We start from the raw sequence: 23,478 nt of genomic DNA, 5'->3' as shown, positions 1-23,478 counted from the left end.
AAATTTTATAGTAAACAAGCCTTCCTAGAACTTACACCTTGTTTCTAAGTAATATTCTGCAATGAAATGAATCAAGAAGTCTTAAGGAAATGAAATATTTCGGGACCAGGGCACAGAATGTTTTATAGTATTAGAAAATAAAGACGTGTTCCAAAAGATAAATGAATCACAAGTAGAAGTATGTCATGGTAACACAGGAACAAGCCTGGCCAAAGCCAGAACAAATTGAGTGCTTTTTTATGATTTCCTTTTCTCTCTTTTTGCCATATTAGCTGTAATTGTTTTGTTATTTCAGCAGTTGCTTTTGAGTTTATAGTATGTATCTTATTTATGTATTTATTTTTGGAACTTGTCCTGGGGCTCGAACTCACAGTCTGGGCTCGGTCCCTGAGCGCTTTTGCTCAAAACTAGTGTTTTACCACTTTGAACCACAGCACCACTTCCGGTTTTCTAGTGGTTAATTGGAGATAAGAGTCTTGCAGACTTTCCTGGTTGGGCTGGCTTTTAACTGTGATTCTTAGTCAAAGCCTCCTGCATAGTTGGGAATACGGGTGTGAGTTACTAGCACCCAGCCATGAGTACATTTCTTTTTGGACCTTGTCACTCCTCCCCTTGCTCTCTCCCAGTTTCATTTCACATTTCTTTTTTTTTTTTTTGCCATTCCTGGCGCTTGGATTCGGCCTGAGCACTGTCCCTGGCTTCATTTTGCTCAAGGCTAGCACTCTGCCACTTGAGCCACAGCGCCACGTCTGGCCATTTTCTATATATGTGGTGCTGGGGTATTGAACCAAGGGCTTCATGTATATGAGGCAAGCACCCTTGCCACTAGGCCATATTCCCAGCCCCCATTTCACATTTCTTATTGTGATGGTCTATTGTTGATGAATTTTTTCACTTTTTGTATTCTCAGGAAGTGTTTTGTCATCAAAATGTTTTTTACTGGGTATTGAACTTTTAGTTGATTTTTTTTCCTGTCACTACTTCAAAGATACACTCCAGTTATTGACTTGCTTGAGTTTTTTCTGATGAGACATAATGCTGCCATCCTTACCTTTGTTCCAGAGACATTCAGTCAGGAAGTTTAGGTCACAGAGTAAAGCCACAGCTTTGGTCTACAGGTAGAATTTCTTTGTCTGAGAGAAGCCTCACTCATTCTTATAAGATTTATTATATTATAAGATATTAATTATAATATATTGTAAGATAGTATAAGATTTCTAACATATTAAATTCACCCAGATCATTCAGGATAAATCTCTTTTGCTTAAAATCTACATTTGCTGTCAGGTGCCAGTGGTGCATGCATATAATCCTAGCTACTCAGGAGGTTGAGCTCTGAGGATCACAGTTCAAAACTAGCAAGGGCAGGAAGGTCTGTGAGCCTCTTATCTCCAACAAACTACCAAAAAAGACAGAGTTGGAGCTGTGGTTCCAGTGGTAGAGCACTAGCTTTGAGCAAAAAGAAATTCAAGGATAACACACCGGCCTGGAGTTCAAGCCCCAGCACTGGCACAAAAACAAAACGAAAAAAAATCCTGCATGCGCAACATCCCTTCACAGAAACTTTTAAATTTCAGAGTTGAATAACTGGAGACAGCAGCCTAGCAGATGCACCCAAAAAAGCCATTGTGGGCTGGGAATGTAGCTTAGTGATAGAGTGCAAGCCCTGGATTCCATTCCTCAGTTCTACATAAACAAAAAAAGCCAGAAGTGGCGCTGTGGCTCAAGTGGCAGAGTGCTAGCCTTGAGCAAAAAGAAGCCAGGGACAGTGCTCAGGCCCTGAGCTCAAGCACCAGCACTGGCAGAAAACAAACAAAAAAGCAGACAAAAAAAAGGCATCGCCTACTCAGGAGCTGAGATCTGAGGTTCCTGGTTCAAAACCAGTCAGTGCAGACAGATCTGAGAGACGGTTATCTCCAACTAACCTGCAAGAAAAAAAAAAGAAAAGCCAAAAGTAGAGCTGTAGTTCAAGTGGTATAGTGATAGCCTTTAATGAAAAAGATACGGGACAACACCTGGGCCTTGAGTTTAAGCTCCAGGACCTGCACAGAAACAAACAAAACAAAACAAAACAAAAACAAGTGATGAGTAGCTGTCATTAAAAAAAAAAGTGGGGCTGGGGATATGGCCTAGTGGCAAGAGAGTTTGCCTCATATACATGAGGCCCTGGGTTCGATTCCCCAGCACCACATATACAGAAAATGGCCAGAAGTGGCGCTGTGGCTCAAGTGGCAGAGTGCTAGCCTTGAGCAAAAGGAAGCCAGGAACAGTACTCAGGCCCTGAGTCCAAGGCCCAGGACTGGCCAAAAAAAAAAAAAAAAAAAAAAAGAAACACAGGAAATCAAATAATAGCAAATGTTCCTAAAAGTCAATAATGCTTATCCTTTTATTGATTGATTGATTGATTGCTGGTCCTGGGGCTCTGGGCTTGAGTACTGTTCCTGATCTCCTTTGCTCAATGCTAGTGCTCTTCCACAGTGCCACTTCCGGCGTGTGTGTGTGTGTGTGTGTGTGTGTGTGTGTGTGTGTGTGTGTGTGTGATTAATTGCAGATAAGAGTCTCTTGGACTTTCCTGCCTGGGTTGGTTTTAAACAGTGACCTTCAGATCCCAGCCTCCTGAGTAGCTCGGATTACAGATGTGAGCCACTGGTGCCCAGATGTTTATGCTTATTAAGAGCGCATTCATAACCATGGTTCTGTTTGTAGAGGATGTATAGTCTAACAATGCAAGATGATGTTGCAATATGTGGTGGCACCAAATGAAGGATTATTGACCTAGCTTTCAGGAGTAGATGGATGTATTTCATATTTCATATGTATTACTAAAGTTGCATCCTTCAAGAGGGCAGCCATCTCGTCAGAGCCAGTGTAGCTCTAGAGCTCCCCCTGGAGGCTACCCAAAATTGTGGCGAGGCCTACCTTTATTGCCTAGCATTTCTCTGTCCAACCCTTCGTGCTTCCTTTTTATTTTGTTTTTTTTTTCTTTATTGTCAAAGTGTGATACAGAGGGGTTACAGATTCATATGAAAGGCAGTGAGTACATTTCCCTTCGTGCTTCTGTAGATATTAATCCCAAAGGCACATCTTACTAAGCAGCCTACACAATAAACTATCTCAAAAGTTTTTCCCTGAGGATCCTAGCTTAGCAACACAACACTTTTCATGAGTTAAGATTCGAGATTTGGGGTAGCTTAATGTTTACTTGGCTTGAAACTACTATGAGCAATCTTATTACTGCTTCTTCTGGTATTGAAGATTTCTATTCTCAAATAATTAATCACCACTGAGAAAAGCATTTTAGTAGATTAGATATAACGGTAACCAAACGTCACATCCTGCCAATATCAATTCATCTAAATTGTTGATTTAAAACAGCAGCCTTATGAACTCATAATGTTCACCCAATTACTCCATTTTCTGCCCTGCATCACTTTATCCAGACCCTGAGTAGATAGGCAGAACCATGTAATTGCTTTTGGCCAATGGATTCTGAGGGAATGAATTGCTGTTCCTGAGCTGAGCAATGAAAAATCAAGGGAACCACCTGTCTATCGTCCTCTGCTGGTAGGCAAAGAGATTGCATGTTCTGAACAACGTAAATACAACCTGCTGGCACCTCAGACAGCCTCTGTACCTGGCAACTATGAGGATTTGTGAAGGCTGTTGAGTCACTCTTGACTAATATACTTCATGAAATATGTTCACTATAGTGAGGTGCTGGTGGCTCATACCTGTGAGCCTAGATACTCAGAAAGTTGAGATCTGAAGATCATGGTTTGCAAGCCAGGCTAGACCAGGCAGGAAAGTCCATGAGAGTCTTCTCTCCAATTAACCACTAAAAAGCCAGAAGCAGAGCTGTGGCTCAAGTGATAGAGCCCTAGCTTAGAGCAAGAAAAAAAAAGCTCAGGAAAAACACCCAGGCCCTGAGTTCAAGCGCCAGGACTGGCACACACACACACACACACACACACACACACACACACACACACACAGAAACTATTTTACTCTATCTTAATGGGTCTGTGTTTGGTCATTCAACAAGCATTTATTGCGCAATGAATTCTTGCTCTCAGGCATGATGCTAAGCACTGGATATCATGTTGAAAGTATTCTAAAGTTTGTATCAGTAATCCATAACTGTAATATGTGAAGTTAGAAATTTTGGAACGAGGGCTGGAAGGCTTGGGGTCAGACTTGCCCTTGAATTTCAACCTCATCCAAATTCTTTTTATTTATTTATCTATCTATCTATCTATCTATCTATCTATCTATCTATTTATTTATTTATTTATTTTGCCAGTCTTGAACTCAGAGCCTGGGTGTTGTCTCTGAGCTTTTGTGCTCAAGGCTAGCACTCTACCACTTGAGCCACAATTCTACTTCTGTTGTTTGGGGTTTTTTTTGGCCAGTCCCAGGCCTTAGACTCTGGGCCTGAGCACTGTCCCTGGCTTCTTTTTGCTCAAGGCTAGCACTCTACCACTTGAGCCACAGCACTACTTCTGGCCATTTTCTGTATATGTGGTATGGGGGGATTGAACCCAGGGCTTCATGTATACAAGGCAAGCACTCTTACCACTAGGCCATATTCCCAGCCCCCGAATTTAGAAATTTTGATGAGACTCACATACATACCAAAGTATTATGTTCTTTACATGTATTGAAAAAGAAACAGGCTCTTAGTTCGACAGATCCTGCAATTCGTTTCACTGTACCCCAAATCTAATGTTGGTAGTGTTTCAATGGGAACCTTCTCATGGGATGGCTGTCGGTTTCGACAGAATACATTTCCCTGGCTGCATTATTTATTTTTGCCTCAGTTGCATGCTCTTCATTTCTCATTAAACTAGCTAGAATGAACCTATATTTACAGTCATCAAGATACCAAAGTGCTTGTGGCTCAAGTGCAAGGCTCTGAGTTCAAGCCTTCACATAGGAACAAAACCAACAATAAACTACTAAAGCAAAAATATCTGAGGGGTGTGGCACAAATGGTAGAGTGCTTGCCTGAGCACAAGGTCTGAATTCAAACTCCAGTACTGGGGTTTAAACCTGAGTAAAAAATGGTTAGAATGAGCCAGGAATGGCTCATTGCTTGTAATCCTAACTACTCAGGAGGCTGAGATCTGAGGATCATGGTTCTTTTTTTTGGCCAGTCCTGGGCCTTCAACTCAGGGCCTGAGCACTGTCCCTGGCTTCTTTTTGCTCAAGGCTAGCACTCTACCACTTGAGCCACAGCACTACTTCTGGCCATTTTCTATATATGTGGTGCTAGGGAATCAAACCCATGGCTTCGTGTATATGAGGCAAGCACTCTTGCCACTAGGCCATATTCCCAGCCCAGGATCATGGTTCTAAGCTAGCCTGGGCAGGAAAGTCTATGAGATTCTTAGCTCCAATTAATCACATAAAAAGCCAGAAGTGGCACTGTGGCTCAAGTGGTAGAGTGCTAGCCTTGAGCAAAAAGGAACTAAGGGACAGCGCCCAGGCTCAGAATTCAAGCCCCAGGACCAGCAAAATAAATAAATAAAATTTACAAAAAAGAGATTAGAATGGGAAACCTTGTCTTATATCTGATCTTAGTGGAAAACTTTCTACTATTCATTTGCCACGATATTAAATGTGACTTTCATGTGAAAAGCTTTTGAGTCCCACATACTAATTTAATATCCTATTATTCATTTGTGGTAGCTTTGTAATGATTATTTTGAGGTTTTATGGTATATAATAGTATAAACTACAAAAAGATGATCTTTTTGCCAGTCTGGGGCTTGAACACAGGGCTTGAGCACTGTCCCTGACTTCTGTTTTTCTCAAGGCTAGCTAGCACTCTACTTGAGCCACAGCACCACTTCCGGCTTTTTCTGTTTATGTGGTACTGAGGAATGGAACCCAGGACTTCATGCATGCTTGACAAGCACTCTACCACTAAGCCACATTCCCAGTCCAAAAAGATGATTTTATTCTATTATTATTATTAGTGATAGTCCTGGGTTTTGAATTCCTGAGCTTTTTTTGCTCAAGGCTAGTGCTTTACCACTTGACTTACAGCTCCACTTTGGATTTTTGGTGATTAATTGGAGGGAAGAGTTTCATGAACTTTTCTGCCTAGGCTGGCTTTAGATGGTGATTTTCAGATCTCAGCCTCTTAAGTAGCTAGGATTGCAGGTGTGAGCCATGATGCCAGGCTCCGATATTATTCTTCTACTTGATTTTTCTGATTTAATTACCTTGGCTAAAAATTAATTATAATAATTACATTGGCTGATGTCTCTAGTACAATTCTTAAAAGTAATGGAGACACCAGACTTTTAAAAAATCTTGGTCCAGACTTTAGCATTAAATCCTCTATTATTTCCTCTATGATTACCTTGCAGGTAATCGGTGTATGCATATGTGTGTGTATTAATCATGTTAAGGATTATCCATCAAGTCCCGTCCTATTAATTGCTTTTAATATGGCTGTCAACTGTTGGATTTATAAATGGAAAAATGAGTTATTTATCTTAAAAAATCTGTTAATGTAATCTGTTGCACACAATAATGGTGATATCATAGGTGAATGTATTCATGAATATGGATCCTTAGCCAGAAGCTATTAGCTCATTACTGAAATCCTGGCTACTCGGGAGGCTGAGAACTAAAAATCACAGTTCCAAGCCAGCCCTGACAGGAAAGACTGTGAGACTCATCTCCAATTAACAACCCAAAAGCCACAGGTAGAGTTGTGGCTCAAATGGTAGAGCTAAGGGACAGTGCCCAGGCCCTGACATCAAGCTCCAGGATTGGCACCAAAGAAAAGAAAAGACTATGCATCCTAGGGATTCTTTTTCTTTCTTCTTTGTTTCTTTGTTTCTCTCTTTCTCTCGCTTTCTTTCTTTCTTTCTTTCTTTCTTTTTGTCAGTCATTCATGGGTCTTGAACTCAGGGCCTGGGCACTATCCCTAAGCTCTTTTGCTCAAGGCTAGTGCTTTATTGCTTTGAGCCATGGCACAACTTCTGGCTTTCAGGTAGTTAATTTGAGCTAAGAATCAGATTTTCCTATCTGGGCGGCTTTGAACCATGATCCTCAGATCTTGATCCCCTGAGTAGCTAGGATTATAGGTGTGAGCCACCAGCATTTGGCTTCCTAGGAATCTTACTATCCCAAGGGAAAGGGAGCTCACATCAGCCAATGGTAAAAATAGGGATAGTGTAGTGGTCTCTAAAAGAAAAGGACCAGATTTGTGTTCTAAACCCTATGGTAGTGATATTGGACATGTCCCTCAGCCTCTCAGGCTTTGTTTTTGGTATGTGTGTGTGTGCACTCACACACATGTGCATGCATGCATGCACACCCATATACCAGGCCTGGGGGCTTGAACTCAGGGCCTGGGCACTATCCTCGAGCTTCTTTTGCTGAAGGCGAGCACTCTACCAGTTAAACCACAGTTCTACTTTAAGCTTTTTTGGTTGTTAACTGGAAATATGAGTCTCACAGACCTTCCTGCTCTGGCTGGCTTTGAACCCATGATCCTTAAATCTCAGTCTCCTGAGTAGCTAGAATTACTGGCACCTGGCCCCTCTGAAATTTCCTTTTCTTTTCTTCTTTTTTGTCAGTCATGTGGCTTGAACTCAGGGCCTGGATGCTGTCCCTGAGTGCTTTTGCTCAAGACTAGTGCTCTATTACTTTGAGCCACAACACTACTTCCAGTTTTGTGGTGGTTAATTGGAGATAATTGTGTTATGGACATTTTCTGCATGGGCTGGCTTTGAACCATGATCTTCAGATTTCAGCCTTCTGAGTAGCTAGGATTACAGACATGAGCTCAGAATGCTTTATTCAAAAGTTAAATATTTTGTCTGCTTCCTATTCAGTACTTGATGACTATTTATTACTGCAATTCGTTGTTCAGAAAAATGAACCACATGCCACAGCTATCATTTCATTCCATTCTCTGTGGGGTCTGAGCTATTTTAGAGTAATTTCAATGCATATGTTATTTGGGAATTAAAAGAATGAAAAGAAAGGGAAAGGGTGTCTAAAGGTGACAAGGAGGTGGGGGAAGCAGTGTTAGGGTTTACTGGGGAGTGGGAAAAGCTGCCTTTGCCTTACAAAGCCTCAAACTTTCCCTTTCCCCTCCAGGTCCCTCATGCCCCTGGGTCATGAGTCTAGTGAAAGCTTATGCTGCTCAGTTTTCTGAACTGGGGTTGGGAGTATGGAAGAAAAACAAGCTCCTGTAAAGCGTATTGATTGTCTTACCTGAATTGTATATTTGGATCATCTTCACATGAAAGGAATACATTTTGATGATAGGCCTCCATATGATTTCATGCTACAAACTACTACTCATGTTTTTGGTGAACATGTTGTGGACTATAATATGCAAAGAAGCATCCCCTGTCATTGGGAAATATGATATTCCTATACTACAGAAGGATTCTCTATTAAGCTTTCCACTTTTGGTGTGCCCTGAGATTTGTTGCCGGTCCCCGACATTCCTTGAGTCAAAGAAGTTCAGAGAATTGAATAATGTTAAGCCAGGTGCTGGTGGTTCATGCTTGTAATCCTAGCTGCTCAGGAGGCTGAGATAGGAGGATCACAGTTCAAAGCCAACTCAGGCAGGAAAGTCCCTGAGACTCTTTTTTTTTTTGGCCAGTCCTAGGCCGTGAACTCAGGGCCTGAGCACTGTCCCTGGCTTCTTTTTTGCTCAAGACTAGCACTCTGCCACTTGAGCCACAGCGCCAATTCTGGCCGTTTTCTGTATATGTGATGCTGAGGAATCGAACCCAGGGCCTCATGTATACGAGGCAAGCACTCTTGCCACTAGGGCATATTCCCAGCCCCATCCCTGAGACTCTTATCTGTGATTAACCATCAGCAAGTCAGAACTGGAGCTGTGGCTCAAAGTGGTAGAGTACTTACTAGCTTTGAGTGAAAATGTCCAGGGACAGTGCCCAACCCCCGAGTTCAAGCCTCATGACCTACAAAAACAAAGAAACAAACAAAAAGAATTGGGTAATGTTACATAGCAAACTCCTTCCATTACTATTTATTTATGAAAGATTTTTCCTCAATGCTTGCATACATAAAAATGAAAAACAGGGAGCCAGGCATTGGTGGCTTACACCTATAAAACTAGCTACTCAGGAAGCTGTGCTGTCAGGATCATGATTTGAAGCCAGTTAACCACCAAAAAGTCAGAAGTGGAGCTGTGGTTCAAGTGGTAGGGCACCAGCCTTGAGTGAAAAAGCTCAGGGACAGCTCCTAGGCCTTGAGTTCAAGCTCTAGGACTGACACAAAAATAAAGAAGAAAAAGAAAAGTGGGCTCTGAAAATTATTGTAATGATAACAGCATAAAAGAGTACTTATTTAGCACCGAGAGCCTTTTGGTCATAGAAAATTAAACATTTCACTTAACATAGATAAATAGTATATGCCTATATACACAATTTTTTGCTTCAGAGAAGCATGATAGGATGATTAATAAAAGGTTTTCAAACCTAAAAATATATTACATTAGCATAGCTTTTTGTGGGGGAAGTGAAATGAAATGATCACTTCTAGAAGAGAAAAAGAACAGTGCAATATATTTAGCTACTAAAGAAAGGTGCATTCAAAGTTTGTTTTTTTTTAACAAAAATTTGGATAATGGTGGATATTAAATCACTAAAGAAAATAAGGTCCATTGGACAAACTGATGTGCTATTTATTTATTTATCTATCTATCTTGGCCAGTTTTAGGGCTTGAACTCAGGGCCTGAGCACAGTCCCTGACTTCTTTGTGTTCAAGGCTAGCACTCTACCACTTGAGCCACAGCTCCACTTCTGGCTTTTTCTATTTCTGTGGTACTGAGGATTTGAACCCAGGGCTTCATGCATGCTAGGCAAGCACTCTACCACTAAGCCACATTCCCAGCCTGCTTTTTATTTTTTATTTTATTTATTTTTTTTTTTTAGTCTGTCATGGGGCTTGAACTCTGGGCCTGGGTGCTGTCTCTGAGCTCGGTCTCAAGGATAGTGCTCTACCATTTTGAGCCGCAGTGCCACTTCTGCTTTTTCTGGTGGCTCATTGGACAGATAAGTCTCATGGACTTTCCTACCTGGGCTGTCTTTGAACTTCAATCCTCAGATCTCAGCCTCTTGAGTAGCTAGGATTACAGGTGTGAGCCACTGGTGCCCGGCTCAGTCTCTACTTTTGTCTGATAGCAATCAGTCCAGGCTGTTCTATCTGATTACACCACCAGCTGGGGGCATTTGTCCACTACCTGACAACCATGGGAACCGGCCTGTGGAAGGCACGTGGAGGTGCTGACAAGTGTTTGGGGTGAAAATTGGTCAGCCTGATCCCTCATCTGGTGTTTTCTTCTTTCTTTTCTATTTTTCTCCCTCCTTCCTTCCCTCCCTCCCTCTCCTTCCTTCCTTCTTTCCTTCCTTCCTTCCTTCCTTCCTTCCTTCCTTCCTTCCTTCCTTCCTTCCTTTCTCTCTTTCTTTCTCTCTTTCTTTCTCTCTTTCTTTCGTGTCCATCATGGGGTTTGAACTTAGAGCCTGGGTGCTGTCCTTGAGCTCTTTTTGCTTAAAGCTAGCACTCTACCACTTGAACCATAGCTCCACTTCTAACTTTTTGGTAATTTATTGGAGATAAGAGTCTCCGTGACTTTCCGCCCTGGCTGGATTCAAACTGAGATCCTCAGTTCTCAGCCTCTTGAATAGTTAGGATTACAGGTGTGAGCCACTGGTACCTGGCTTTTGTCTGCTGTTTCTGATAGACTTCTCAATAAGATAAAAAGACAATGGTGGGGCTGGGATTGTGCCTTAGCAGTAGAGTACTTGCCTTGCATGCATAAAGCCCTGGGTTCGATTCCTCAGCACCACATAAACAGAAAAAGCCAGAAGTGCCCAGGACTGGCAAAAAAAAAAAAAAAAAAAGACAATGGTGATCAAACTGTGATCAGAGCTGTCTGGCAAAAGAAGGTGTCTACCAGTTTAATTTAATGTGACAAAATAGACCAGAGGTATGACTCAGCAGTAAAGCACCTGCCTAGCAAGTATGAGGCCCTTACTTCATTATTATTATTTTTTTTTTTTTTGTGGCCAGTCCTGGGGCTTGGACTCAGGGCCTGAGCACCGTCCCTAGCTTCTTTTTGCTCAAGGCTAGCCCTCTGCCACTTGAGCCACAGCGCCACTTCTGGCCATTTTCTGTATATGTGGTGCTGGGGAATTGAACCCAGGGCCTCATGTATACAAGGCAAGCACTCTTGCCACTCGGCCATATTACCAGCCCGAGGCCCTTACTTCAAACCTCAGTATCTCCAAAATAAATGAATGAGCAAATCCAGCACCACAACTCAGCATTTTTCCTTCATAAGGAAGGCTCTGAGAGATCATTCTTCTCTCTCCTCCTTTCTTCATCTTGACATCTGAGATATTCTCTGGGCCTGAGTGGTATCCCTTAGCTTTTTTGCTCAAGGTTAGTATTCTACCCCTACAGCCACAGTGCCAAGTCTGGTTTTTAGTCGTTTATGTTCTTTTTTGTGGTGGTTAATGGAGATAGGAATGTCACAGGCTTTCCTGTCCAGGGTGGTTTTAAACCATGATGCTCAGACCTCAGCATCCTGCATTGCTGGGATTACAGTCTCATGCCTGTAATTGAGAGGCTACACATGTTATTCAGTGGCAGAACACTTTTCTAGCAAGCATGGGGCCCTGGGATTGATTCTTAGCATTAGTGAGGAGAAAGATTTTTGAGGAGACTGCTCAAACTCCACAATGCCAGATGCCTGTGGATGGTAGAGGTCATGGTGGCACTATTGAATACCTTGACAATGAGCCTGTTGTGTGTGGCTTTTGAGAGAAAAGAGGCATTATTGTCAGCCTGCAAATGGTCTGGGAATCTGGTCACATGACACAGACATGCCTCAAGGGTCACAATGATTTGTTTGGACTCAGCTGACCAAACTGGAACTTCAGCACTGTAACCTAAAAAAGAAAATGTCAGCTATGGTAAGAAATAGGCCCAAGAATGGGTCACAGGCCCACTGTGACCAATCTTTTAGGAGCAGGTGGAGCCAATGCCCTGGTAGTATGGCCTTTCTGTTGCTGTGAGATAAGCTTTGTGTGTGTGTGTGTGTGTGTGTGCGCGCGCATGCGCGCACATGTGCATTGTACACACACATACGTACTGGGGCTTGAACTCAAGGCCTCAAGCTCTCACTTGGCTTTTACACTCAATGCTGGTTGCTCTACCCCTGGAGCCACACCCCCCCCCCCCCACTTCTGGCTTTTTGCTGGTTCATCAGAAATAAGAGCCTCATGGACTTTTCTGGATGGGCTGGCCTCGAACTGTGATCCTCAGATCTCAGCCGCCTGAGTAGCTAGGATGACAAGCCTGAGCTACCAGCACCTAGCTAGACAAACTTTTAAAACAGAAATCACAAGTCTGGTGGTATTAGTCTTTCCATGTCTGATCCTGGCAGCAGTGGTTGTAATGTGGGATGTACAAGACTTGATTACTCTCCTCAGAGAATGGACTATTCTGCGGGCCTCTATGTGAGTTACCCAGAGGTCTTATCGGCAGTCATGATTTGTTTTCATAGTACAGTGGTCCCACAGAAAGAAGTCTGTCATTGGTCAGTCTATAGTTTCTGGTATGGCAAACCACATGAGTAAACCTTTGGGAACAGCTGAGAAGTCAGTAAACCATCACAAGGTTCATCAATGAGAATGGCTTTGAGCTCTGCCCACTAAGTACAGAGGCCATGTTATTGTGGGTTCCTCATTGCTGGTGGTGAGCTTCAGTAGCTAGAGCACCATTGGCTTTCAGTTTCATATAACCATCAGTGAATAAGGCCCAGGCATTAGAGGAGCTTCTGTGAATCTACAGTGCCATTGAATGGGGGATCTATTCACTTCTGAAAGGAAGTTTCCTTTTCATCTCAAGTCAAAATGAGACTTGGGTCACATAAACTGCTTTCTTGAATATATTTTTCTTCTTTTTCTCCTCCTCCTCCTCCTCCTCCTCCTCCTCCTCCTCCTCCTCCTCCTCCTCCTCCTCCTCCTCCTCCTCCTCCTCCTTCTCCTCCTCCTCCTCCTCCTCCTCCTCCTCCTCCTCCTCCTCTTCCTCCTCCTCCTCCTCCTCCTCCTCCTCCTCTTCCTCCTCCTCCTCCTCCTCCTCCTCCTCCTCCTCCTCCTCCTCCTCCTCCTCCTCCTCCTCCTCCTCCTCCTTCCTTCTCCTCATGTTACTGAGGCTTGAACTCAGGTCCTTTCACTTGCTAGACATGTGTTCTATCACTCGAGCCATGCCCCCAGTCCTCCTGTGCTTTAGTTATTTTTCAGGGAAAATCTCAAATTTTTGTCAAGATTGGGCCTCAGATTGTGATCCTCAAACATGTGGCCTCCAGAGCACCTAGGACCACAGACCTGTAAACCACACCATACTCAGCTTATTCGTTGAGATGGGCCGTTGTTAACTTTGTGCCCAGGCTGATGTTGAATTGTATGCTTCCCAATCTATGCCTCCTGAAGAGCTGGTATTATAGGCATGAGACACCATGGCCAAGCTGATACATTTCCTTTTGACCAGTGAAACTTACTGGACTCATCCCATCCATGGATATTTATTTATTTGTCTGTTTTATGGCAGTCTTGAGGATTGAACTCAAAGCATTGTGCTTGCTAGCCAAGTGCTCTACCACTTAAATCATACTCCCAGTTGTTTTGCCTTTTGTGCCACCATAACCTGGCCTACCCATTAAATCTCAGCTGCCTGCTCCCAAATAGTAACAACAGGCTGAAAAGTCCCAAGACTGCCACGAGTCAGGTGTTCTTTTTGTTGTGATTTTGCAGTGATGGGAAAGATATTATACTTTGTTAGCAGTTCAATAGCAAGCTAATAGCTGCTTTACAAAGGATTTGTTTCCATTGTTTGGGAGGCAACTAGTCCCAACACATTTTTCCTTCCTTCCTTCCTTCCTTCCTTCCTTCTTTCCTTCCTTCCTTCCTTCCTTCCTTCCTTCCTTCCTTCCTTCCTTCCTTCCTTCTTTCCTTCCTTCCTTCCTTCCTTCCTTCCTTCCTTCCTTCCTTCCTTCCTTCCTTCCTTCCTTCCTTCCTTCCTTCCTTCCCTCCCTCCCTCCCTCCCTCCCTCCGCCCCCCCCCTTGCCCTCACAAGCTCACTTGGCTTTCTTGCTCAAACCTGATGCTCTGCCACTTGAGCCATGCCTCTAATGTAACTTTTTTGTTTTTTGTTTTGGACATGGAATCTTTCCTACGTGTCTGCCTAGGTTGGCTTCAAAAGAATTCTCCAGGTCTCAGCCTTCTGGGTAGCTAGGATTACAGGCATGAGTTACTAGATGTTTGGCTTTCCAAGGGACATTTCTAGGGGCCTGCATTTGCCATTCTTCAATCATCAAAGCCATCCGTTGTGATCATTGTGTTTACAGAAACCTGACAGGAAGTGTTTGCCACAGATTTCAGGATGACTTCAAAGCTACCCCTTCAAAGCCACTCAAAGGAAGTTAAGTCAGCAGGGTAATTGACACAGCAGACCAGTAGCACGCCAGAGCAAGGCATGCTATCTAATACGTTAACAATCCTATAAGGTGCTCAGCTTTTTGGTTTGGAGAACGGAAAAAGATTACTTTTCTTTGATTACCAGAGGGAAGGAGTATTGTAAATCCATTTACAGAATTCCTAGCAACTGTTTGGTGAGCAGGCCCTTGCCCCTTATCAGGGTGTATTACCCACTCCTGCTGGCTTATCCCTGTAGTGTGGCAGCCCCACTGAAACTGGTGGGTTGTTTGTTTTTTGTCTGTTGTGGGGCTTGAACTTAGGGCCTGGGCACTGTCCCTGAGCCCCTCTGTGCTCAAGGCTAGCACTTTACCACTTGAGCAACAGAACTACTTCCAGTTTTTGAGCAGTTAATTGGAGATAACAATCTCATGGGGACTTTTTTTTTTTTGCTTGGGCTGGCTTTGAACCACAATACTCAGATCTCAGCCTCCTGAGTAGCTAGGATTACAGGTGTGAGCCACTGGCACCCAGCTGATGGTGTTTTTATTTTTCTTCTTAAAATATGGAATATATCATGAATTTTTGTGTTGTCATTGCTTGGAGGCCATGCTAATTTTCTCGGTAGCATTCCAATGTTAGTCTATGTGCTGCTGAAGTAAGCGCTGAAATGGAGTTTGTAGACCCAGAGCCCATGTCCAGGAGTCCCAAGTTAGGTTGGGCCACTCACTCCCATACGCCAAATAAAGAGATGTGGTGAAGGAAAGAGAAAGACGACCATGGGAAGGCCTTGGGAAGACAGCACTTCAGTACACTTCAAGCATCTTCTCACAACTGCCACATAAAGTAATTGCAAGAGACTGCAGCAGAAAACAGGTAAGATCAAAATTGGAAGACTTTAGTTAATTCCCAGGAGTTAGCAAAAGTCTCCTCTCTCTCTCTCTCTCTCTCTCTCTCTCTCTCTCTCTCTCTCTCTCTCTGTCTCTCTCTCTCTCCCTCCCTCCCTCCCTCCCTCCCTCCCTCTCTCTCCCTCTCCCTCTCCCTCCCTCCCCCCTCTCTTTCTCTCTGTTTTGTGGGTCATGGGGCTGGAACTCAGGGCCTAGGTGCTGTCCCTGAGCTTTTTCGCTCAAGGCGAGTGCTCTACCATTTTGGGACACAGTGCAAATTTTGGCTTTTTTGAGTAGCTTATTGGAGATAAGGGTCCCATGCACTTTCCTACCTGGCTGGTTTGGAACCACAATCCTCAGATCTCAACCTCCTGAATAGCTAAGTTACAAGCATGAGCCACTGGTGCCGTTATACTACCTATTTTTTTTCATTAATTTACTTTATTGTTACCATAGAGGCGATATACAGAGGTATTATAATTACACGAGTCAGGTAATGAGTGCATTTCCTTTTGTACAGTGTCATCTGTTCCCTCATGTTCTCCCAGTCCCTCCCTCCCGTCTCCACCCATGAATTGTATAGCTCACTTTCATCAATGTCCAGTGAGCTCCACTGCTGCACTTTTCACCCCTTTTCCCTCAGGTTCTGTGCCCTCTTTCCTACCTTCCTAAAGATATGCATGCAAATATACCATACATAAGGAAGACAGAAATCATCAAAAACTAAAAACTGAAAAAAAGAAGTCTCTTGTTTTCATATCTTGGAGTTCATTTCAGTATGTATATTATTTTAAATACATATATAAATATTATTTATATAAATAGACATTGGTCCTTTATATTTCTCTCTCAAAAAGTGTATCCTTGGGCTGGGGATATGGCCTAGTGGCAAGAGAGCTTGCCTCGTATACATGAGGCCCTGGGTTCAATTCCCCAGCACCACATATACAGAAAACGGCCAGAAGTGGCGCTGTGGTTCAAGTGGCAGAGTGCTAGCCTTGAGCAAAAGGAAGCCAGGGACAGTGCTCAGGCCCTGAGTTCAAGGCCCAGGACTGGCCAAAAAAAAAAAAAAAAAGTGTATCCTCTTTGGATACCCCAGTGTGTGAGTATCTAGAACCCCATGTAATTTGTCATATCCCAGTGTATTTTAGAGATCACTTCGGCTTATCAGAGAGAACATGTGCTGTTTGTCTCTCTGAGTTTGGTTCACCTCACTTAATATGATTTGTTCTTGTTCCATCCATTTCCTTGCAAATGACATTATTTTATTCTTTCTAATGGCTGTGTAAAATTCCATTGTGTATAAGTACCCACGTTTTTGGCGTCTACTCATCTAGTGTGGAGCATCTGGGCTGTTTTCTTGGCTATTGTGAATAGTGCAGCACTGAACATGGATGTGCAGGTGTCCTTATCATACCCTGGCTCATAAAGTTTTTCCTACCCCTTTTAAGAACCTCTTTTAAGAAAGGTCATGAGGCCTCTTGGCCTTGTTTCTCATTGATTTCAGACTCCTAAGGACCGATTACTAGCCCTGACCCTCTAGACCCACCCCCACTCTAGAAAAAAAAAGCTGCCCAGGAAAATTGCCTCATGAAAGGGTTCAATAAATGTCTCACATGTGGAACGCTCCTCTGCTGTGGAGAAAAACACTCCTACACAAGGTCACAATGCCAACGCTTTGTAGAAACTGAGTTGTCAAAACATGATCAAATATCATACCTTACCTTGTAAACAAAAGCCCTGCATGTAGATGGAAAACATCCCAAAGAAAACATAACCCTAATGCCCTTCTCAGCCTTGCACTTTGGAAATTAGAATGGTGTTTTCTAAACTCCACTCTGCAAGCCATTAAGGGATTGTGAAATCAATTGAACAAGTGGCACCTCTGCTTTTTTTTTTTAAATAAAAATAATTCAGATAGATGTGACTAGAATAAGAAATAGCAAAAGGCCTGTTAAGTAGCAAGAGCAAATACTGTAGATGAAAGCTTGGTTTCATATTTATATGTGTGTGGGTATATTTGTGGATCTGAGATGTACTTTTTTGTTGTTGGTGGTGGTGATGGGGCTTGAACTCAGAGCCTAGGCATTGTCCCTGAGCTCTTTTGCTCAAGGTGATTGCTCTACCACTTTGAGCCACAGCGCCACTTCTGGTTTTCTGGTGATTAATTGGAGATAAGAGTTACCTGGACTTTCCTGTCTGGGCTGGCTTTGAACTAAGATCCTCAGATCTCAGCCTCCTGAGTAATTAGGACGAAAGGTGTGAGCCGCTGAAATGCACTTTAAAAAAAACACACACACACACTTTTGGAGCTGTGTGCTAATGGCTCACACCTGTCATCCACGCTACTCAGGAAGCTGAGATCTTAGTGGTCTGAACCCTGCCAGGGCAAATAAGTCCTTGAGACTCTTATCTCCAGTTAACCACCCAAAAAGCTAAAAGTAGCACTATGGCTCAAAGTGCTTAAAGTGCTAACCTGAATGAAAAGGCTAAGGTACAATGCCCAGTCCCTGAGTTCAAGTTCCAGGACTGGCACCAAAAAACTCCAAAATCAGTCAGACCATATTGGGAATAAAATGCCAGGTTTTGAATTCTAGCATCATCCATCATAGATTAGAGGACAATGTTGAGCAATTTTACTTTTTACTCACTAATAGGGAATATAATTATACCTCTTAAGGGTTATTCTGAGAGTAAAATGAGATAATACAACAAAGCATTTAGAATAATGTACATAGCACACTGTAAGGATTTTAGTAGTGTGAGCTTGAGCAAAGTACTTGGGCATGTCAATGCATCTGAAGGCTATGCCTACTGTGTTGAGGTGTATTTTAAAATCAGCTTGTTTTTGATGCTATTGTAAAAGATACTGATTTTTAATCTTCCATTGATGTTTCATGAATATAACTGCTAATACAGCAGATTTCAAGATATAGACTTTGAATCCTGTGACCTTGCTAATGTCATTTATTAGAGCTAGAAGCATTTGGCTGGATTCCTTAGGATTTTGTTTATTTACTTTATTTTTTGTTTTCTGTTTATTTATCTATTGTTCCAGTTCTAGAGCTTAAAATCAGGGCCTTAGCTTTTTTTTTTGCTTAAGGATAGTACTCTACTACTTGAGCTATAACTCCACTTTTAGCTTTTTGTTGGTTAATTGGAAACAAGAGTCTCACAGACTTTTCTGCTGAAGCTGGCTTGGAACAGTGATGCTCAGATCTCAACCTCTTAAGCAGCTAGAATTACCGGTGTGAGCCACACCTACACCTGGCTGCTTGCTGTGTGTGTGTGTGTGTGTGTGTGTGTGTGTGTGTGTGTGTGTGTGCTGATCCTGTGAAGGTTAGCGCTCTACCACTTGAGTCACAGCCCTCCACTTCCAGTTTGTTTTTGTTTTTTTTTTTGATAAGTAACCAGATAAGAGTTTCATGGACTTTCCAGCCCAAGCTGGCATCCAACTGCAATCCTCAGATCTCTGCCTCTCAATAACTAGGATTACAGGCACGAGCCACCAGCAGTTTTAATTCACTTTGTGAGGCGGTGACTGGGGTGGTCTGTTGTTAGTCTGCTCGGTGCCAGTCTGCACATAGTCTTTTCCCCTCCCATGTACCCTACTCTAGAAGTCTCCACCCTCCACTTGTGTTGCCCAGATGATTGGCATACCTGGGGGCAGTTACCGCCCCTTTCTCTGAGGTCACCTCCTGAACCGCCAGGTCACGCTCCTTCGGACTGTGTGCGGTTCCCAGACTGTGAGGTCCTATCTGCATCCACCCTGGCCATACTCCTTCCCACTTGACCCCAACCCCACCAGGTAGGCTCTTTCAGCAGCTGGGAATAAATGTTTCTTTTTCTGCCAGAAGACCGTGTGGTAGCTTCCTAGACCGAATCAAGCCTAACAGCTGTGAAGTGCTAGCTGACTCCTTTGAAGATGAGCCCTTGCTTACCTAATGCCAGCTGCCTCCTGTTACCAGGTTAGCCCTGGCATGGCTGCTTCATGCATTGAGTGCTTTTTAAGCACTCCACTTTAGCACCACTGCATCTTATTAGCTAAACCGCTTCATTTTAATGGTTAGTATAATTTTGCAACACTCATGTTTGACTTATTATATAGCGCCTTCAAACAATATTGTACCACTTCATGTATAATAAAATGTACTTTTATTTTCTTCTCTCATACTTTGTGTTATTGTTAGCTTGCGTTTTACTTCTATATGATTACAGTTCTCACAAAGCACAGCTATAATTTTTGCTTTTACTCAATGTCGTTTCAGTAAATTAAAAGATGAGAAAATGTTTTATATTTGCCATTGCCATGTTGTTTATTCATTTTTATTGATTTAAGTTCCCCTATGGCATTATTTTCCTTTAGCATGAGGAAATTCCTTTAAGATTTCTGTGTTTTCTATTGGCTGGCCATACTTTCTCACACAGCTGTTTGTCTGGAAAAGTCATTATCTCACTTTTATATATGACTTATATTTTCTTCTTCCGATGAGAAGTGTGGTAGTTTTTGCTTATTTGGTTTTTTAAAAATTTATTTGCTGATGGTCCTGGGGCTTGAACTCAGAGCCTGAGTGCTGACCCTGAGCAATTTTGCTCAAGGCTAGTGCTGTATTGCTTGAGCCACAACTCCACTTTCAGCATTTTGGTGGTTAATTGGCGATAAGAGTCTCATGGATTTGCCTGCCTGGTCTGGCTTTGAACTGTGATCCTCAGGTCTCAGCCCCCTGAGTAGCTAGGATTACAGGCATGAGCCATGGGAACCTGGCTTACTTCTGTTTTTTGGGGGGTGGGGTGGGGTGTTTAATTGGAGATAAGAGTCTCATAGATTTTCCTTCCCAGGATGGCTTTAATTAGCAGTCCTCAGAACTCAGTCTCCTCAATAGTTACTATTGTAGGCATGAATCACTGGTCCACAGCCACTTTTTCAAAATTTGACCATCATTTCCTTCTTTTTTCTTTTTTTTTTTTTTTTTTTTGCCATTCCTTGTCATCTCCTCTTCTTTCTGAGCCCCATTTTGAAGTATGTAGATGATTTGATATTTTCCCCTAGGTCACTGAGGACTTTTTTTTCCCTTGTCTTCCTTCCTTCCTTCCTTCCTTCCTTCTTTTCTTCTTTCTTTTCTTTCTTTTTTGTCAGTAATGGGGCTTGAACTCTGGCCCTGGGCACTGTCCCTGAGCTCTTCAGCTCAAGGCTAGTGCTCTACCACTTGAGCCACAGTGCTACTTCCTCTTCTCGTTTTTCTTCCGTCTTTTCTTGTCCCTGTTTCATTTTGGAGACTTTAATGCCGTATCTTCAAGTTCACTGATCTTTTCTTCTGTAGCATCTAATGTGCTGGTAATCTGACCTACTCGGACATTAAATATTGGTAAGATCACAAATATTGTTTCTCTTGAGTTTCTGTTTTCAGCTTTATATCCTTTTAATTGTTTTTTTTTTTTTTTTCAGACCTGGGGCTTGGACTCAGGGCCTGAGCACTGTCCCTGGCTTCTTTTTGTTCAAGGCTAGCACTCTACCTCTTGAGCCACCACGCCACTTCTGGCTTTTGTTTTTTCTATATATGTGGTGCTGAGGAATCGAACCCAGGGCTTCATGTATGCGAGGCAAGCACTCTACCACTAGGCCATATCCACAGCCCCAGCTTTATATCTTTTTATGCTTCAGTTTAGATAGTATTTCTTGCTATTTCTTAACGTTCATTGGCTTTTTTGTTATGGATTGGATCTTGAATGTGCTCCTAAAACTCATATCTTGGTTCTCAGCTTATGATCTTTTTGGGAGATGGAGGGACCTCTAGGATGTAGAATCTACTGGGAGCAAATTAGGCCATTGGTGGTATGCCCTTGAAAAGTATGGTGGAACCCTGGCTCCTTACTCTCCATTTTTGCCTCCTGGCTGCCATGAGGTGATCAGTTCACTCTGTTACATGCGTCTACCATGAAGTACTGCTTTGCCACAGGCACCTGAACAGTCCAAGTGGCATGGCCTGAGGTGTCCAAACAATAATTCTTTTTTAAGTTGATTATTTTAGGTATTTTGTCACAAGGACCAAAAGCTTATATCAGTACACTTTTCTTTTTTGGTCATGGGGCTTGAATAAGGGCCTACACACTGTCCCTGAGCTCTTTTTTTTTTTTTTGCCAGTCCTGGGCCTTGGACTCAGGGCCTGAGCACTGTCCCTGGCTTCTTCCCGCTCAAGGCTAGCACTCTGCCACTTGAGCCACAGCGCCGCTTCTGGCCGTTTTCTGTATATGTGGTGCTGGGGAATCGAACCTAGGGCCTCGTGTATCCGAGGCAGGCACTCTTGCCACTAGGCTATATCCCCAGCCCACCTGAGCTCTTTTTGCTCAAAGCTAGTGCTTTACCACTTTGAGCCACAGCACCACTTCCAGTTTTCTGGTGGTTAATTGGAGATAAGAGTCTCCTGGACTTTTCTGCCCAGGCTGATTCAAACCACAATCTTCAAATCTCAGCCTCCTGAGTAGCTAGAATTACAGGCATAAGCCACCAGTGCCAGCTTTAAAATTTTCTTCTCTAGGATTGAATCTGCTGTTAAGTTTACCCAATGAATATTTCATTTTGGTGGATGGAACTAGAACAAATCATGTTAAGTGAGGTAAACCAAGATCAGAGAGATAAACAGTGCATGTTCTTTCTGTTATGTGGAAGTTAGATCTAAAACACACTGGGATATGACAAATTGCACAGGATTCTAGGTACTCACATACCTCACTAGGCCAAACGAGGCCAAACGAGGTTAGTCTTAGGAGACACTCACAAAGGTGCAATACCCAAGTGCCTCTTCATATGTATATAAAATAATATACATACTGAAACAAACTCTAAAGATACGGAAACAAAGGGTTTTTAAAAAATTGTTTATCCTTTTTCTGATGATTCTGTATTCCTTACCTTATATATAGTGTATATGCCTATCTGTGGTTGGGTGAAGGGAGGGCACAGAATTTGAGGATAAAAGGTGAAAAGGTGCAGCAGTGAAGCGCATTGGACATTCGTGAAAGTGAACTCTACAACTCATGGGTGAAGATGGGAGGGAAGGAATGGGAGAACATGAGGGAACAGATGACACTATACAAAAGGAAATGTACTCATTACCTGATGCATGTGCATGTAACCCTTCTGTATATCACTTCTATAATAACATTGCAAATTAAAAAATCATTTTGGATATTAGATACATTTTATCTCTAAAAGTCCCACTTAGTTCTTTTTATTTAAATTATGATAAAATATACATAATATTCATTTTACAGCTTTTATCACATTTAAGTGTATAGTTCAGTGGCATTAGGTACATTCATATTGTTGTACGATCATTTCCACTATTACTCTCCAGAACTTTTTCATCTTTCCAAATTGAAACTGTCTCCATTAAATAATAACTTTCAGGGAAATGCCTCTGAAGGATAAGGGGCAAAGGGAGGAGGATTGGGAATATACCAAGTATTTAGAAACTGCTTTTGTTAAAAATCACTGACTCACTTGGGCCTGCAAATGTCGGAAGGGGAACGGAAAGCTGAATAAAAGCTTGACTTCTCTGCTTTGTATCTGTCTTTGCTTAAGCAATCACCCTGGGATCCAGAAAGTTATGAGAGAGAAAAGGGGACTGTTAGGCAGATAAGGTTTAAAAAAATGGTAGATCTAACACATGTCTGATAATATGCATCTCTTCATGGCTTTACTTGTTCCTATAGTGCCTTGGGCTTCTGCTCAGATGCTTCTTCCTGCTCAAACTCTTTTTCTTCCCATACTGTCCTGGGTGCCTGCTCAACAAATAGAAAGATCCAGAATGGTGCATATACAAGCCGTTAATCAATCAGCCCAAAGCCCAGAGAAGGAGAAATAAGAGGAGCTTTATATCATAAAAAAGAAAAGTTCTGGGCTGGGAGCCAGTGGCTCTTGCCTGTAATCCTAGCTACACAGATGGCTGAGATCTGAGGATCACAGTTCGAAGCCAGCCCAAGCAGAAATGTTTGTGAAATTCTTATCTCTAATAAACAACTAAGAAAAGGCTGGAAGTGGTGCTGTGGCTCAAGTGGTAGAGCACTAGCTTTGAGTTAAAGAAGTTCAGGGACATCTCCAAGGTCCTGA

At 42.7% G+C, this 23,478-nt stretch overlaps 1 non-coding gene across 1 annotated transcript; it reads right to left on the bottom strand.

Annotated features, from left to right (window-relative positions):
- Positions 1 to 15,040: 15,040 nt before the first annotated feature.
- Positions 15,041 to 15,147, bottom strand: LOC125344372. The gene has a single exon (XR_007209505.1). It is a non-coding gene; the product is annotated as a U6 spliceosomal RNA (small nuclear RNA).
- Between the last annotated feature and the right edge of the window lie 8,331 nt (positions 15,148 to 23,478).

Source organism: Perognathus longimembris, chromosome 28 (genome assembly GCF_023159225.1).
Source record: "Perognathus longimembris pacificus isolate PPM17 chromosome 28, ASM2315922v1, whole genome shotgun sequence".
Classification (NCBI taxonomy): Eukaryota; Metazoa; Chordata; class Mammalia; order Rodentia; family Heteromyidae; genus Perognathus; species Perognathus longimembris.
The sequence above is the reverse complement of the archived record's forward strand: the minus strand, read 5'-3'. Positions and strand labels throughout refer to the sequence as shown.